This window comes from Oenanthe melanoleuca, chromosome 3 (genome assembly GCF_029582105.1).
Source record: "Oenanthe melanoleuca isolate GR-GAL-2019-014 chromosome 3, OMel1.0, whole genome shotgun sequence".
Lineage (NCBI taxonomy): Eukaryota > Metazoa > Chordata > Aves > Passeriformes > Muscicapidae > Oenanthe > Oenanthe melanoleuca.
The window spans coordinates 64,169,282-64,188,320 of NC_079336.1; the positions used below are offsets into that span (position 1 = coordinate 64,169,282).

The window sequence follows — 19,039 nt, forward strand, 5'->3', positions numbered from 1 at the left end:
ATGTACAAATTTCAGATTACTACTAGGTATTGCATTTTGGTAGTTAGGAAATTGAACCAGATGAGACCTCTATGGCTCATTGCACATAGTTCAATGTTTATTACATATTCAAATACATGTTTATTACATTTATTTCATTTTTAACCTAGTTTTCACTCACCATTACTGTTGGAAGACATTTCAGAACTAATTTCTGTGATTAGAAACTTATTTTTACTTTACTGCAGAGCATTGCCTACTACTGGGACTGATTCTGACAAAGATTAACTGAAATGAGTAGGTGTTTTTCTTGGAGAAGGGCTGATGATTAAACTTCAAAATATGTAATGCATTAGGAAGCTCCCAAACTGAGATCTCGACTGGTGGGAGTTTTTATGGTTCCATTACTACAGTTCTTTTAAACACACAACCCTGAGTTAACTGTTGGTGGACTGAACCATCATTCCAGCTGTGTTGTACCTTAGCCTGCTCCCTGCAGCTGGTTTCTTTTGAAGGTCAGCCCAGCTTGACTTAGCCCTAACGTTGCTGCTGTTGCCAATAAAGAAAACTTTCCTTTCTCCCACACTCTCAGTCAGTGTGCAGCTGAGTGCTAAGGCTTCTATGCAGTCCCATCACCACACAAAACCTGCAAATGCCAATTTGCATTCTGGTCTCCTGCCTATCAGTAGCAGATGACAGCCATACAGCAGAATTGAGATGTGACTCATATGTGTCACTCTTCTCCATGATATAATGGATTGAACATTGCTTATGTCCAGCTGAACAGGTGACACTGGCTTTACTAGAAATGTGCAACTTTAAAAGTTAGTTTAAACTTTAACCTGATTAATGGTATCTGTATACAACACTGCTGAAATCATCACAGGACCTCAGAAGAGTTGGTGAAGAGGTGAATTTTGAAGAAAAGACGACCTCTGACATAAGTGGTAAGAAGAATGGATTTTTTTTTTTTTTTTAAACAAACCCTACTAATTGAAGTCCCATAACTGTCTATAAGGATTACTAGAGAAAATATTCCTTTGGAGCCATTTTTCTTACCATCTGTAAGTTTCATGCACTCAATAAATTTACTGTTTAATATTTGTTTGTTCTTTAGGGCATTGAGGCCATGACCAGGTCTTCACTGAGCAATGGGCCTTGCAAATAAGATATGAAAATATGATTGTGGAACCTGAGCTGTAAAATCCAGTCAAATCAGGAATTTATTAACAGTGGAGTAATGAAACCTGCTTTTCATGTGTCTGAAGGCTGGATTCCCTCATGTGTCATAAGGGTGAGATAAGATCCATCTTCATTCTTCCCTTTTGTAAGGACACTACTGTCAGCCCAGACACTTATTTTCTGAAAAAGTTCAAAAGTAGAAACCTGTCTATCTGAAAATGTTCAATGGGCTCTGGTGCTGTAGCTGGTGATGCAGAATGAGCACAAACACCTGCAGGCTGTGCACTCTGCAACCTTGCACCTTTGGATGACTGCTTATAAGGTCAGAGCTACTAAAGACCAGTAAAAGAACCTAATTTGAAAACAAATTATGATGTCTTCTGAATTAAGGTTTTTCCCTTTGAAAAGGCAGAAAATGCAAAGCACATGCATTGCCTGGTGATTCAGGTATTAGCAATGCTAAACAGGTAGATGACACTTACTGTGGAAGTCTAACACATTTTCTGTGTGAGGATATGAGAGGGTTGCTGGTACAGCTCCACTGCTGCTGGGAAGTGCCAAAGGGTCAATGCAGAGTCCTGCTGTGACCACTGGTGCCTCAATATACAGAATCACAAAATCTCAGAGTGGGTCAGTTTGGAGAGACCAGAGGGTCATCTGGTCCAACCTCCTTGCTCAAGTTGAATCATTCTAGAGCACATGGCACAGGATTGTGTCCAGACACTTCTTGAATACCACCAGGAAGGAGACTCCACAACCTCTCTGGGCAACCTATTTCAGTGGTCAGTCACCTGCACAGTATAGACTTTCTTCCTCATGTTCAGGTGAAAACTACCAAGCACCAACTTGTGCAAATGAAACTGGTGAAGGATCTGGAGCATGAGTCCTATAAGGAGCAGCTGAGGGAGCTGAGGTTGTTTAGTCTGGAGAAATGGAGATTTGTCACACTTTGCAACTACTTTGAATGAGGCTGTAGACAGATGGGGATTGATCTCTTCTCCCAGCTAACAAGTGATAGGATAAGAGGAAACGGCTTCAAGTTGCAACAGTGGAGGTTTAAATTGGATATTAGGAAAGATTTCTTCAGTGAAAGGGTCATCAAGGATTTGAACAGGCTGCCCATGGAAGTGACAGAATCACTGTCCCTTGAGGTTAAAAAAAAAAGTGTTGATCTGGTGCTTATGGACAAGGTTTAATGCTGGACTTACAAGTGATCGTTGGATTCAGTGATCCAAGAGATCTTTTCCAAACTGTACAATCCTATGATCCTTGCTCTTAAGGATACACTGTTCTTGAGCTTGAATATTGACTAGCACTCTTGGAACCATCTTCCCTGCAGGGCAGGTTCCCATAGGATTCTTCCAAGAAAGTAGCTGAAAATTAGCTCACCTGAAGTGCACAGTTGCATTGCTACTTGCTGCCTTCCCTCCTCCATGCAAGACACTGAATCTCATGGCTGCTGTAGCCAAGGCTGCCCCCAACCCTCACATCTGCAACAAAGCCTTCCCTGTTTGTTAGTACATGGTCGAACAGCTCACCATTACTCGTTTTTTCCTCCACCACCTGTGTCAGGAAGTTGTGGCCAACACTTTCCAGAAACCTCCTGGACTGTTTGTGCTTTGCCATGTTGTTCCTCCAGCAGATGTCAGGGTGGTTGAAGTCCCCCACAAGATCCAATGCCTGTGACTTTGTGACTGCTTCCAGCTGTCTGTAAAAGACCTCATCTACTTCCTCCCCGTGAACAGATGGCCTGCAGCAAACACCCACACAGTGCCACCCTTACCAGTCTGCTTTTTAAACCCAGCCTATAAACTCTTGACTTGCTCATCATCCACCAAAGACAGAGCTCAATTCAATCCAAGTGTTGCCTTGTCACATAGAGGGCAAGCCCAGCACTGCCCTTCCCTGGTCTGTGTTTCCTGAAGCAGGTGTGGCCCTTCACACAAGATAGAGCAGCTCTGAATGATGACAGATAGCCCTGTGCTTTAAATGCCAAAGGAGCCACAGCTACACTAAAACTCATACTTTGCCCCACTGTTGTTAGCAACAGAAAGGTTTTGCTGGAAAAATTAAAATTAACACGGACACAGTCTGGTAGAATTGTATTCCTTCTGGTTTTGAGAATGATGTAAGTTCCCTTTAAAGGATAGACCTAGAACATCAAATATTCAGAGAAGTTCTTAGCATTAAAAATAAATATGCATCAGTGCATGATGCATACAAGAGAATTAGTTAGCTGATATTTATAATATATATGCAATTATGTGAACTGGAATGAGCAAATTCAGGTGCATGTATGTAATGAAACTCTGTTTAAAAAGATTGGCCTCCTGTCTGTTCTCTTCTCCAGAGAATGCAGCGGTATATCTGGAAAAAGCTAGGCTGTTACTAAACAGTGGGAAAATGACTTTTGAAATTTGTGCTTGCAAAAAATGTTTTTCTTTGATGTGAAAATCAATTTGCTTTTGGGGGTGCAAGGGTGCAAAAACCAGATTTTTTCTTCAAATGAAATTTTTTTAAAAAGTGCTTCTCTAGCAGACTAATTAGTTTGCTATCTAAAATGATTTGTTTCACGCCTGATTTCTTTTCTAAATATATAAATACCAGCTAGTGTTTTAAAGCTTCTGTAACTGTGAATGGCTCTGCTGTCCCTCATTGCAAGCTACATTTTTATTACTTCTTCCCAAGAAATTTATTTTGCTGACATAGGCTCTAATCCAGTAAAGTGTTAAAACATATGCTTAATTTTACGTGAGTTGAATAAAGCCAACAAAACTTTCCTATGCCTAAATCTAAGTACAAATTTGTGTTTGGCTTAGCTGGGGTTATAGTTTCTGGGTTATGATCTAGAGGGCTTTGTGTGTTTTGCGGAGAACAGAGTTTTGAGGAGTTTTAAGATATTTTGTTATTTATCAGAAGATCTTGAGATGAAAAAAAGTGCCAACAAGCGAGCACTAAAATTTTTGGACATGAATGCACTCCTTTAAATATGTATGTCATGTATCTTCTAAGAAACTTCCCACAATTTCCTCTTCTTTCTCAACGTGACAATATAGCAGCTGAAAATAGCTACAGTGGTAGCTGATTGTTTTCATATACGATCACCTTCTTTTCTGTATTGGTTTTCCTAGTTGTAGCAAAAATTTTACCTTGGAAAAGAGATGATCTTTCTTCATGCTAGTGAGCTGATGATTTGGAAGTTTAGTATTTCTGAATATTTTGTTCTGTGATACTGAAACATTTTTAACTGTGGTGCACACAAGTCATCTTTTCCCACAGAAAGGGTGAAACCATGGGAGTTTATGATGGAAACACAGCTCAATTTGGAACTCAAAAGTCACACAAGTAGAACAGGAACTTGAGGACTCTGGTGCAGTAGCTAGAGGACAACTGGTTACGTAGAGAAATGTATTTCCACAATTTTCACTTCTGCTGGCAATTTCACAGACCTAGGACACAGTGGACCTGGAATAAGCTGCCTTCTCCTTACAAAGGTTTGCATGAGACCCAGAAGGAAACAAACTGGAACAGTGTGTATATTAACTCACATGATTGATGGTTTTGTTACACTAGTGGGTTTTCCACTCAAAAGAGGGATCCAGTACCCTCTTCTTCAAAACTGACTTTGTCTAATATCTATGAGCAGTAAAAAGATATGAGTAGCTTTCTTTGGGGTTTTTTTTGGGGTTTTTTTTGTTGGTTTTTTTTTGATGTGGGGTGGTTTAAAGGCTTTATGTGTTTCATTTGTACCATGCAAGCTGTCAAGTACTGCAGCCGAAGAGAAGAAAGAATGCAGAGAATTTGTACTAAGCTTTAATTTTCCTTAATAGCAGGCACAGGATTTATTCAGAGAGTTTTATTATTGGGTGATAAGTTAAGGTAATTACAGTGGTGGGGCAGAAGGCCAGAAGAAGACAGAGAAATCTAATACCATGAAACATTTAGGTTTAGAGAGTGCTTTGGGTTATTTTTTAAAATATACTAGCCACCTACAAATAGCCTCCTGCACATTTAGGGAAATTTAAACACAATATAGTTATTGCACCTTGTGTGTTAACATATAGTATAACATAAGTACCGTGTAGTTTGCACTCTCACTTCTCATATTTACAAAATGTGTAAAGGGAAGGGATTTGGCTGAAGTCACTGAGACAGTATCAGTAGCTAGAGAAAGAAAGAGCTGTAAGACATTCTGCAAGGGTTTTTACTATGAAAACATTCATGCCTGATTTGTATCTGGAACAGGCAAGTCATTTGTTTGGACTTCAAGGTAGGTTTCCTGTCTCAACTCAGCAAGTTATACCTGTCCAGAAACACTTAAACCCGTTCTTTGTCTCAGGTTTCAACACAGCATAAAGTTTAAGCAAGTGATTGAAAGGTATTTGAATAAAGATGGACTTTAGCAAGAGACTAAAGGTATCTTGCTGATCAAAACCCTAGAGATATGTAGGAACTATATGCCAGTATTATATAAATCTTAAGAAAAGTGGAAATAAATTTTTATCATTACTTTCTACTCCATTTCCCACAAAGCAAGGAAACAGTGGATTTGGGAAGAAACAATCTGTGTTTCTCTTCAAGTATTTTGAATCCTCAAATGGCCTTGGCTTTTTATATTTTATGTCATTGAATTATCATAAAATAGTTTAATAGAAAAGGTTTATGGTAGCAATAAGTAATACTAAATTTGTCTCCCTAGTAGCTACTGACTCAACTGTATGTCATATGAGCATAAGAGCTTTTATTCACACATTTTTAATTCTCTTATTCAGAGCACTGAAAGACGTGTCAAGGATGCACTTTTCCCTACTTACTCAAAAGATTATTTTAATATGGCTGTCTTCCCCAGTTTTAAAGCAATTATTGAAAAAAAAAAACCTTCAGAATTGCTTTGGGTAGGCAAAGATATTTTTCTTCAAGTGTAAACATTCTCCTAAGGTGCTCATGATCAATATAAACAAGTGTGGGTTTTTTAATGCATTAAAAAAATCTTACCAAGTTTTAAAACATGCTATTTCCCTCATTTTAATTCATAAAATACAATAATGCTCCACTGTAACACAAGTCCCTATGCTTTTACAACAGAAAAGCCTGGGTAGGCTGGCTGTCCTCAAAATCTCAATGGATTTTCCTTCAGCAAAGGCCTTATCCAATTCTTGTGAAGGTGCTAGAACTCATGAACCACTAAGGCACCTCTTAATCACATCCTTATCTCAAATGTCATGTCTGCGCTCCACTCCCAAACAGATGAGCTGTTAGGAAGTGAAAAAGCTGGTGCTGTCTTGAAGAAAGGACGGCAGCAACCTGGAAAAGAAGGGAGTCTCAACTCTAATGCCAGGAGCTGTTTGTGTTCTGCAGATTGCAAAGAACACATCAGAGCGCAACAGCTGGTAACTTCCACGTGGAATAGAAGAAGTACAGTGCCTGAAATTTCTTGTGAAATAAGGTGAATTTCTGTGTTTCCTTGCCATGTTATTAATTCAAATTCTAATTTTTATTGTAACAGAAGCTGTGGTTGCAACCTCAGGCTAGGAACTTCCAAGGACTCTCCTCGGCCAGTGAATGCTACTTCTGTTTTTGTCACCCTTCCAATAGGAGGACTGACAGACCTCCTTTCTAGAAGAAAGAAAAAAATTGCCAGGTGAATGTTCAATGGAAAAGTGCCTTTAAAACTGCCAATGCTACCATCTTCTGCTGTGGAAGATGACTTTTAAACTCAATTTCAGAAATAATGATGCAGTTGTGGATTTTAACTCGACTCCTCCTCTTACCTTTTCTAAAGAACATTATCAGGAAATTTCAGCATCAGAATTGTCAGTAGCAAGCTGACAAAATTGACTGTACTTTGTAGAAATAGCTTTTCTGTACAAGATGTTTAGAATAATTCCCCAAACCTATTCAAAATTTCATTTTCTAGCAGGGAAAAATATAAACAGTTTGATGAAGGGTGCTTGAGCAATGACAAGGCAGACCATGAATTGTCTATAGCACAGGTAGCAAAAGAGAAAGGTTTGATTAATGTACCTGGGCACTTAGAGGGGGGCAACCCCTGGTACAGATGTGACCTGATGTTCCCACTGCATCTTCTTTCTCGGTGCCCCATTACCCATTTTTGTAATGGACTGTAATAATTTCAGTCTCACTTTGGAGAAATACTATTTTGTTTGCAACAAACAAACAAATTTCAGTGACTCTCAACCCTGTATAAGCTTGACACAAGACAGGCTGAGTAATAAGGTTTGGACACATGTGTTTCATACTCCATGCTGGTGATGTGCAGACTTCTTTGTTGCAGTTTATGAAAACAACTGATTCTTACTGGAGTGTATGTACACACATACATACACACACACACTCCCCCTTATATTTCCATTTCATGAAGGAAAAAAAGCTGTGTTCCTCTTCCCCTTTTTTCTATTTTTTCCCTCTCACAGCATAACAACTCACTATTGGACTCCTTGGTATTCTCTCTCTCCCTGCCTGCTCCAGTCAGTCCTTGCAGCTCCCTTGGGATTCTGACAGCTTTAACTAAATGTAGTTGAGAGGCATTTTTTTACTTGTTAATGCTTTCATTTGGGAAGTGCATGTCCAATAATTTCTGCACATATCCATTGTTTCAGTGGCAAGGTTGACTTTATTTCTTGTAACAGAACACTTAGCCTAAATTGTCACGAGTAATTTATTTCCTGCCTACAGCACGCTAGATTTTTTATTGGTTCATGCCATTCACTGTTGCAGTTGTTAATTGGCCAGTCTAACAGCTGAGGTCTTGCAAAGAAAGTGCTGCTCTCTCTTGTCATACCACTGAAACAAATAGTGTAAGGGGTAGTTTTGAGTTTTGAGATGATTATGGCGTGGCCATTTTGTAGTACCTTCCACACACTGGCATGTGCTGGAAATTACTGCTGTCTCTTGGGAGTTAAGGTGGTAGAGAAAACGTTTCTCTCTATTGATTCCAGCCCAGTCCCACTGTACGGGAAAAGCTGAAAGCTTCAGCACATCCCATTCTTTGCCGTAATATGTTGCAGGGTTTCAGGCAGTTTCCCTCTGCCATAGATGATAAAGACTACTTTAAAATTATTTCTGTGTCTGGCTACATTTTTCAGAGTAAGATGACACAAGAATGGATGGATGGACAACATGGGAAGCACCTGCTCGCTGCAGGGAGGAAGAAGGAGGATTCAAGAGATGCAGGAAGAAAGCATGTTGCATTTTAAGGCTACAGGAGCAGTGAAAAGCATAATGCAACAAGTTCTTCATGTAATGGAGAAGCAAGCGAGAAGAGCTTTATTTAAAGAAACACTACACATATATATAGGGTAACACATGCAAAACAAAACAGAAAAGACTCGTTGGTCAAAGAAGGCAACACCTCTCTAAAAAACATACTTTAGCAGAACATCATGTCTCTCATGCACCCTGCAGGTGTTTAATCATTTTTATAATTCCTTGACCTTGTTAAGGCCTGAGAAAGGCAAGGCCTCAAGGCTGCCTTTTCCCTGGTTCCCAGCAGTATCCAACGACAAAAGCAAATATAGGAAGAATAAGAGGTAGATAGTGAAAGGTATCACAACCCCAAAACTCAAGTGATTTACTGGATGATTTTACGATATCATGAGGAAGTTGTCTTTTCATTGAAGCTGAAACTTCTCAAATTAGAGAAATACAAAGACCTACTTGGATACCCCACTAAAATTAAAGATGCCTGTCGTGGAATGGGTGTTGGTGAAGCTGACAGAGGAAGAGGGATTCACCAGCATACCGGGCCCTCTTTGCCTGGTGGCATTTTTGGGAGATGATCAGTCAGAGCTCTGCCTCAGAGGGATGATGGAAATCACGTACTCTGTGTAAAGTGGAGTAAGCGCTTCTATGTCTGACAATTCCCTCGAAACAACCGTTTTGAAGATAAATGGAGAAGGGGGCCTTAATTAATATTAATTTTTTTCCGTTTTTTTTCTCCCTTGCAGATGTTGCCCTTCCTTTCCCAGCCTTTTTAGACCCTGCTCGCTTCCCAGGAGGGCAGCCCACCTTCCCGCCACCGCCGCCTCTCCCTCCCCTAGCGCCGGGCCAGGCGGAGCAGCGGTGGCAGGGCAGGAAGGGGCCGCCGTTAGCCCCCGCGCCCCACGGTGTCCCGCCGGTGTCCCGCCGGTGTCCCGGAGCGCTGAGGCGCTGGCCCCGCTCCCGATCCCGCCCTGAGGGCGGAGGTGCCGCCCGCGCCGCCCCCGCCCCCGCCCCGGCGCCCATTGGCGCGCGGCGCAGCCCCGTTAGCGCTCGCGGCGCGCTCTCGCGATGCTGGGGCGGCCGCCGCCATATTGTCGCTCTATTTTGATTCGGAGCGCAGCGAGCGCGGGGGGAGGGGGCCGGGAGCGGCGCGCGGCCCCAGCGGCGGCTCCGGCTGAGCGGGAGCGGCGCCGCCACAGGCACCGCACGCACACCCTCACTCACCCCCACCGCACCGCACCGCACCCCGCCCGCCGCCGCGGCAGCACGGACCCCCCTGCCCTCCTTCCTCCTGCACCTCCTTCCTCCTCCGCCTCCTCCCCCCGCGGAGCGGAACGGCGGCGGCGGGAGGCTGCGGAGCGGGTCGGGTCGGGTCGGCGGGGTCCCCCCTGCCGGGTGGAGGCGGCGGCGGCGGCGCTGGTGGCGGTAGTGGCGGCGGCTGCTGCCGTGGTGGTGGGGGAGGCGGCGGAGGAGGAGGAGGAGGAGGAGGAGAAGCGGCAGCAGGGTAAGGCTGACCCCGCCGAGGCGGGCCTGGTGGCGGCTCCCCGGACGGTTTCCTGGTCCCATCCCGGGGGGCTGCGGGGAGAGGCGCGGGGGCCGGCGGGGGCGGGGGGCCCGGGGCTCCCGCGGCTGCTCAGCGCGCCCCGGGCTGTGCCAGGGTGAGGGAGTCAGGGAAGGCCTGTGCGAGGGGAGGGAGCAGCCCCGGCACCCCGATCGTGCCGGCGTGCTGGGGCGGGGTGGGAGAGCGGGGACGGGAAGCCTCCGCACAGCGGGGCCTTCAGCGAGAGATGGAAACTTATTTTCCTTCGCCAGTCGCTGGAGCTTCCCGAGGCGGGGAGGGATCGGGGGGCTGCGGCTGCTCGGGGAGGGGCGGGAGCTGCCAGCGGGCTCGCCTGGCTGCGGGAGGGAGGGGGAGAGGGAGGGGGAGAGGGAGGGAGGGGCTGGCCCGGCGCCTGGCAGGTGACAGGTGTGGGTTCGCTGGGCGAGACTCTGCCATTTGGGGATGAGTACCCGAGCGTCTGAGGTGTGAGATTTTAGTGCCCCGTGTCTTTGCGGGGGCTGGTTGGGCTCGATTCCATATATAGTATATTTGGGACGTTGGTTTCCATTATTCGAGTCAATTTAATTGTCCAGTAGAAATTCTTGACATGATTCTGATAAGAGGGGTTTTGCAGAGAGGAGATGCGTACTGTTTCTCATTTTCTTTCCTTTTTCTGTTTTGTCCCTCTGAAAGACGTGGGAACGCTTTGCGGAGGTGTGTAGTACTCTGTCTCATTCATTGGAAGGCTCGAATGAAAAGTCTGAATGCTCAGTCCTGTCAGATGTAGGCAAGGCCTTCAAAACAGGAGCCTGGTGTTCTTTGTGCTGTGCCTGGTGGCTCGGCAGGGCCTGGTTTGTTCCCAAGACCTGTGGGCGTTTCTGTATTAATGATGGGAAGCACATACATTAAAAAGGAATTTCCAAAGGGTTGCTTCTTAGTAAGGAGTGGGTTTCAGATGTGGTTTTCTAGTCGTAGCTTTAGGATATCTGACACAGACTTGACAAAGCAGTTTCTGAAGTTCGCCTGTAGAATGCTGAAAATGGTGCTGCATATAATTTTTAATACTCTTAACATATTCTTTCTAAACATCAGCATAAGTCAGATAGTCTTTCTCTTAGACTGTTCAAGTTAGTTTATGTCATGATTTTACCCACCAGAATGGTACTGTTCGTGCACTCCTGTATAAGGAGGGCCAATGATGCTGTAGCAATAGCATTATATTCACAATTGGCTGAAATCAGGAATAATTTTCAGCTTAGCTATTGATTTTCAGATAATTAGGCATTTGTGTTTTCACATGCATATTTCAGTTATTTATTCTTTGCCTATACTGCTGTAATTGGGTTTTGTCAAACCCCAGAATTCTGATACCTGCTTTTGGCAAGAAGGAAGTTCCACTGACACGTTAGGAGGGACATGTCATCAGCTTCAGCAAGTTCTACTCTCCATTTTTTATTAAAATCTTAGTCAACTGTGGCTGTGATCCACATGTTAAACTTGGGAATGCTTAACTGTAGATACTACCTTGGTTTGTGCTGCAGCAGAATAAACCCTCAGTTGAGTGTCATTTTCTTGTAAAAACTGAGAAGACCTAGGTGATTTTTGTCAAGTTGCTTCACAGTGGAGAGAGCCTGCAAAGGGGAAGAGGTAAGGAAGGTGGTTGGGGGAGAAGGTGGTTAAGAGATATTTGATAAAGCACCATCCCTGTCATTACATGTGGGGGCAGTGCCATCTTGCTATGCTGTGCTGTGCTACCCTTGCTTATGCCAGCTTTTCGAGACTTAGTGAAATGCAAACCATTATCTTTCTCAATATAAGAGAAGTTAAAGGGTTCTTCTTTCTTCCTTTATATCTGCTGATACAATAGTAGAATTCTTGAAAATGGGCACTCTTCCTATGACAGTGTCCTGGTAGAAACTTTTTTTTTCCAGCAGTGACAGAACAGAAGATAGTGATTTTCCGTGCCATGGCATGGCTTTGAAAGCCGAGTTGTTTTGTAATGGTTTTTGGTGTTATAGGTAACTGGTATGTTTTTTGAGTCTTGCAAAATTAAACCTGTCATCTGTTGAAGAGATTATTCTCAAAAAAAAAGAAAAAAAGAAAAAAAAAAAAGTTGTTTTTTTTCTAGGCAGCTTAAAGCTTAAACAATTTTTTTTTGCGAGAGTGTACTTTGAAACATAAAACTGTGTTACTATCCATCCTGTTGCAAGTGCTGCCTTCTTATCATTATCTCCATGGTTGGAAACACTGGAAGAAGCAAGTTGGTCAGATGTGACCTCAAGTTTATGAAATGACTGTAAATTTAGGACTGCCGGGATCAGGCTGATCTTTTCTGAACTGCTGCAAGCGGAATGCTGAACGATGTTACTGTTGGTGCTTTTACAGAAAACAGAACAAAAATTCCAGTGATTCAGAACTGGATTTTTTTAAAAGCTGTATTCAAAACTCAAGTATTTAAATGTTTTACATGAAAGGTAACTTTTTTACCAAGAATGTATACAGTGATTCAAGTTGGGTTTTTCTCACTTCATTGGTATAGGAGGTTATCTCAATTGGGCAAGTGTGTGCTTTCTGTTTCAAAGATGAGAAATGCTGCTGGATGCTCTAAGGTGCCTTGAGCCCAGCTTAGCAACCTGGTCTGGTTTGGATTCCACATATTTAAATGCAACTGTGAAAGCAAGAAAGCTGTCAGATGTACAATTGGGTAATTTTTTTTATAAACTCTTCAATGTCATCAAGGGTTTTTCAGTATAATAGTTGTTTCAGTTTCATCCTCTCTTGAGAATGCTTTCCAAAAAATCAGAGACATAATATTGATGCTTTCCCTGACAGATTTTTTTGTAGATATTTTTCCTAATTATAAAAAAATTAGGGATTTTTTTCTTTTGAATTGTTCAGCAAGTACAATTCTCAATCAAGAAATGACTGCAAGTGCTATACAGATATTTACTGAGTTTTCTGGTTTGTGTTACACTGCCTTTGGGTGGTGTTCCTTAATTGGTAGGAATTGCATTCTAGTGAAACCAAATGAAATAGCTTGACATAAATAAAGTTAAAAGATCTTTGTGTGTAGGGGTTTGCATGTAGTATCATGATATTCTTGGAACATGACTGTTGCTGAATGAACAGCGTCACTTGGCATGTTCTTGTTGCCATAGGTGCAGTTAAGGTATAGTTAAATAGTTAATATTTTTAGAACTCATTGGATTTATATTTTTTTTGCTGGTTTCAAGAAGTCAAGCATAATTTGGTAACGTGCTAAATAAATTGTAAGTTAATATCTAGTCAGAGAATTTTACCAGAAAATTTTTTTTTTGTTGTTTGAAATATGCATTCTATTCTTAGAAAAATGCTATGTGGATTCAATTTTTGTAGCAATATGCAAAATGTGTAGCTCTTTCCTATTCTAAGCACAGATGAAGATCAGATTTCACTGTCTTTAAAGATGAGTGGTTTAAAACTCCTTCAGATCGTGGTTGTACTATGAACAGAATTTAATCTTTCCATTATTTAAAAATCTGTGTTTCAGCATGTATTTAAACCTTGTGCCTCCTTTAGTGTTTAAAAAAGCATTAGCTGGAGAATACTCTGTGGCAAAAGAAAACTGTAGATTGTATATTTGAGTTTTTGGAAAATGATCACCCAAGTAACTAGGACTGTTACACCTATTAGTCATTGCATTGTTAGGTTTGCTAGAATTTGCCAAAAATGAGACAAAGCCACTTTATATGCTCAGTGCTTTGATGATTAACTTAAGGTAGATTACCACTTAAATGCAAAGTATCTTATGCTTGTTCCAAAATTAATCAAATGTGGTCCTACGTGGTGCAGGCTGGCTGGTCTTCTGGGGCTGCCAGTGGAGAAAGCAGAATTCCACCTGCTTTTACTCTCATTGAAAACATGAATTCAGGTTACTTTTTTTTACAAATCTGCTGGTTTTTGCAAAATTTATAGAACCCTTTTATCTGTGGGATTTTATATGTCCTTTAAAATGCACTTGAAAATTATTAAAATATGTGTGAATAGTTATTAAAAGTATGAAACACGTAAATGCAGTTTCTTGCTAGAGAATAAATTTTTGCATTTTGGGAGTTCAGAATCAGCTGTTCTCTTGTGGGTGAAATGTTGAGATTCACCTATTTTCTGTGGGGTTTTTTTTTAAGAAATAGTTGCTGGGTTTGTGTATTTGTGCAGTGAATAAACTGTCTTTAATTTGCTTTTCTAAAGTCGCAAATCTTGAGCAATCATATTTCATTTAATTTTGTGTCTCAGTAAATTTTGAAGTCATCAAGATTTCAGCAGAGAAATTAGCCAAGGGTCAAGGTGTGAAAGATTTGACATTATACTAATGTTGAACAAAAGTTAAACTTGTTAAAGTTGATGGCTTCATTAAGATCATCTCTTTAGGGGGAAGTTTTGCATTAATTTAGCAGTTACCTGTAGTTAGCTGCCAGTTGTCTGCGGGGTAAGGCCCAGGTCTGAAGTGCTAACTCTTCTCTTCAGTCAGTAGTTAGAGGACATGAGAGGTTAAGTATATTGTGGCCAGTGCTTGGAAGAGAGTGGTAAGATAATAGGCTTCTGGGATAGAGGTGGAATGTGACTAATTGGAACACAGGGGCATGGCTGAGGGAGAGAAAAATCTGTGGGAAACAGGACAATATTACTTTTGCGGTTTCTGGGACAGTACCCTGAACAAAAATAACATTAAAATAGGTTCTTAAGAAGATGAAAACTGGAAAAAAAAGGTTTGGTGATATTATTGCTTCCACTCATTACAGAGCCTCTTGAGCTGTGCCTGCTCTTGTGTTTGTGTGGGTCTGATTCAACAGGAGTGCCCATACTGACAGTGTGTGAAGTAGCTTGGGGTAAGAATGTGCATGAGTAAGGGAGGAGTTACACAAGTGCATAAGATATACATGTTTTTCTGAAAATACACTATCAAAAACATTATTTTATTGTTACATCATGTATAGTTGCAGTTTCTTTAGATAATGTGACTTACATGTTGCTTACATGCTGGTAGTTTAATTCAGTCATGTCTCTGTGGGCTGCTGCATGCCCACAGCACATGTGATGTACTCCCAGATCTGATATATTTGTGAAGGTGAGACATGGTAGAATCAAATTGTTTTAGTAAGCCTGAAATTATTTGCTTTTTAATACAGACTTATTACAGACTAAAAATTTTATGGAGTTTTTTGAGTCTTGAAATAAACATTTGCTTGGTACAGCTCTATTTTGTCCATAATGCTAGTAGAAATGGATAAGAAATCACTGGCAGATGGGAAATACTCTTTAAGAGTAACCTTTTAATTTTATTTGCTGCAGCCTCTCTTTATTGTTCAAGAATATGCTTTCCTGTTATCAGGTGTTTTCATAAGTGACTTGTAGAAAGATCAAGCATAAATATGTTTAGGGAGTAACTCTTGAGATTGTCAAAGCTAGGGCTTTAGAGTGCATTTTTTAAAGGAAATTGCACCGTGTGTAAAAATCTCTTGCTGAGCCATCCACACGTTTATCAATGTGTTCTTGGAATGTCTTTTTTAAGAAGGTATATGAAACTAAAAAAAATACAGTAAGTTTCAAAATGTAACTGTTCCACAGACATTAGTTACTGATCTGATGCTTCAGAAGCTGTGAATGACATGTACATTCAGATAAATCATCTCTTTTCTTGAAGCTGTTTGGGTTGTGAAAATTGATTTCTGTTTTGTACTGAAGACTAGAAATGCAGAAGTCTTTCTAAGTCTAAGTCCTAAGTCTGATTTCCCCGGCTGAAAAAAATTAACTGTTTCGCCTCTATATTGGAAAAAAGCACACAATTAAAGAAATATTTAAGTTGTATAGTGTGGTCTGTAATTGTATCTTTTGTCAATTCATGTGTTTAAACTCTTGAGAACTGAAGCCTCCCCTCCCTATGTCTGTGCTGTGCTACACATCTCTTTTTGCAGTACTCTCCAGTCTTTGTACAGCATTCATAGTTTTTTTGTTTGTTATTTCTGTTAATTTTTTCTTTACACTTTGAAAAATCTGTGCCATGCAGAATTCATCTCTTCCAACTACTTTACTGATATCCTGTCATATTTGTAGGTGATCTAGAACTGAGGAAATCTGGTCATTCATATCCTCTTCATTTACCTTGCCTAGGCGTGCTGATCTATACTTTATAGCTAAAGTGTTAGTGTCCTCTTGTTTATTCTTCACTTTGTCATTCTTTTTTGTTCTAATCTTTCTTGAATACCTTTCTTAAGAAAAGATATTCAGCACTTGGCGTTTCATTCCCATTTTGTCTCTTCTTCAGAGTATCATTACTAACTTTGCCCCTGTTTCTTTTAGGCTTTCCTGAGAGAATGATAGAAAAAAAAAAAACAAAAAAACCTCTGGAGTTCTGTAGTTGGATTTTTCTGTTCATTCAGCTGGTTCAAACTGCAACTTTCTGTGTGTTGAACAAGCATTTGTTGTTCAAAGGGAACGGTAGGTTATCTCTCTAAGAGAGCCTTTTTAAGTCCAACAGCCTTAAGCCTGGGAACAATCTCCAGGGGCTCAGCAAAAGTGTGCTGAAAAAGGTGGTTTAGGTTGATAAGTATAAAACAGTAAGAAAAATCTGGTGTCTTTCTCTCTTTTTTTTTGATGTACTACTCTTGTCTTTGATAAATGGGAATAAGATTTTGTATGCACAAAATTGTGTATTTAAAACTGTCTTACTGTAATAACTGCCAATACCAGATTATTGTATTGACTAGAGTATAACCTGGATTAGGCCGTTTTGTGCAAGGCAGTGTATAAATATTTATTAAATAAGTCAGTCCTAGAAGAGTTTGCAGTCCCATGAATAATAAATTTATTTACATAGGTACCTATATTGGATTAGACAAAGACATATAGCAAAGTATTTGTATCTTTCTTTTATTAGGCCTGTTAGTTGTCAGTCATTTAAAAATTGTTCCAGTCTTTAAAAATTAATTAAAACTGTATTTGATAGCTGTAATTCATTTAGTGATGTTTTGACGTGACTTTTAATATCTGTGTGGAAAATTCATAGAAGACTTATGAAATTACTTGAGTTAGACCCTCACTAGCTTGTATTCATTGGTAGTTGCTTAGGGTAGAGTTTGATGTGTCAAAGCTGAGAGTGAAGGTTATCACAGTGGATCACATCTGTGACACTCTTGGGGCTTCACTCAGAATGAGAACTTTTTATTTCTTCAGAAGATGAGTTGAATACAAGGGAAATTTAACCACAAGCAATTTCTTAAAAAATATATTTAATTCTGTTCTGTATCTGAGTTAAAACTTGGTATGAACATATGTGTAAAAAAGGTTGCTAAAGTTTTTGTGCCTCTACAAGAAGCACATTTTGATCTTTCTTTTCTATGTGTAAAGTGCAATAGTTCCTCTTCCACAGTATTTGGCAAAGGAGAATAAAATAAATTGTAAGCAGCAGGTGAAAGCTGTCGTTTGGATAGTGGAAATTCCTGTTCTTTCCAGTCTCTTTTGTCTAGCAGGTGATGTGTTAAGCAGCAAGGTTCAGAGAAAATACCCATTATTTGTTTATTCTTTTCCCCTGCATGAGGCTAAAACCCCCTGTGGTTTCCAGATCAAAAGGAAAATATAATTTCTGTTATTAGTGCTTTCATACATATACTGTGAAGGAAGAAGATCAGTTTGACAATGTGGTATCTTCACTGTTCTGATGATACTGGTATTGTCAAAACTGGGAAAGGTACCAACATGGCTGCATAATTTTGGATGGGTGGGAGGGTGTCATCCTTCCATAATAAAGTCTGCATACAGAGATTGCTGGTGTAGTGCGGTTATATGCGCAGAATGGTGTTATTTTTCTGGAAGGGCTGTAACATTGAGTGAGGAGTTTTGGTTTATTGATATAGAAATATGCCTTTGCTGCTGTGAAAGGAATGCTTTCGTTATTTTGTCGGTATTCTGCATACATGGATTACTCTTGAAGTAATATAACAAAATGGCTTTGAGATAGGAGGCTTAGAACAAAAAATGGAATAACACAAGTGTTTATGGGCATCAGGGGCCATTGATACTTTGCTGTGACTGAATGGGGAAGATTGCTTTCACTGACATAAGCAGCTGGTCCCTTGTTCTGATCTCATCTGTCTGTGAGCCAGGGCAGTTTCTGTATGGGTGGTTAGAAAGTTACCCAGATTGCTATTTAACTTAGGTGATCTTGTGGGCTAAGACTAGCCCCTGGGTGCCAAGGAGATGCTGGAGTCTGGCAGCCTCCTGTAACTTCACACTGAGGGGGTTTTGTGCTACATCAGGGACAGGGCATGGATTTGCCATCCTTTCCTCTAAGATCGCTGGTGTCATTTTAGTATGAGCCCACAAATAGGTTTTTTTGCAAAACTGAGATATGGTAGAAAAGCCAGAAGAATAAATATATAGAAGAAACAAGAGTTAATTAAGCTGGTATTGTGGATGATGAAAGCCCCTCATGAAGCTGTAGACTTGGGAGTGGTCCTGTGACAGAGAAGTAGGAAGACCAGTTCAAGGAACTATCTCTATGCACTGTGGCACTGCAGCTGTTCACAGTCACCAGCTGAAATACCAAAATGGTGTAAATTGAAAGCTAGCCCTTCAAAAGGTAGAACTGACTTCTTTAGTTGAAGTAACTTAATTAGTTGAACTAACTTCACCAGAGAACCTATGTGTGTGGATTCTACCACTGTGTAAGATCTTCACTAGTGGCCTACCTGGATGAAAGGTGGTAACAGTAATTTTTCTCCTCTTATGTGGACATAATCAAGGAGTCTTAAATGCTTTCAACAGCTATATTTTAATTAGCTTTAAGTGATGGTGCCTGCAAGAATCCTAGCAGTCTTCTCTTTGTCAATATGAAAGAGTTTTTTCTAAGGTTTTCTGGTCTTTAAATGCTGTAGTCCAGTTTTACAGTGCAGTAGGACATCCAGGTCCCACTGAAACTTGTGAAAGTGTGGCTAATAGGTAGGTAGCTATGTACACTATGGAAAGAGAGATTTGGAGAAAAGGTGCAGCACTTGAGGAAAAATGTTGTTAAAATAGGATAGCAAAACAGATGTTTTGTAATGATGTTCATATTTTACCTGTGTACTGCAAGGGAACATTATT

The 19,039-nt window shown here is 40.7% G+C and overlaps 1 protein-coding gene and 1 long non-coding RNA gene across 2 annotated transcripts in view; both read left to right on the forward strand.

Annotated features, from left to right (window-relative positions):
- The first annotated feature begins 395 nt into the window (after positions 1-395).
- LOC130251146 (uncharacterized) lies at positions 396-9,087 on the forward strand. The gene is made up of 3 exons (XR_008840107.1): positions 396-926; positions 1,097-1,273; positions 8,268-9,087. It is a non-coding gene; the product is annotated as an uncharacterized LOC130251146 (long non-coding RNA).
- A 352-nt stretch (positions 9,088-9,439) lies between these two features.
- The window catches only part of TAB2 (TGF-beta activated kinase 1 (MAP3K7) binding protein 2), a 60,056-nt gene continuing 50,456 nt past the window's right edge, over positions 9,440-19,039 (forward strand). The window contains exon 1 of the mRNA XM_056486277.1: positions 9,440-9,886. The gene's annotated coding sequence lies outside the window, so the exon portion shown is untranslated. The remainder of the gene's footprint in view (positions 9,887-19,039) is intronic.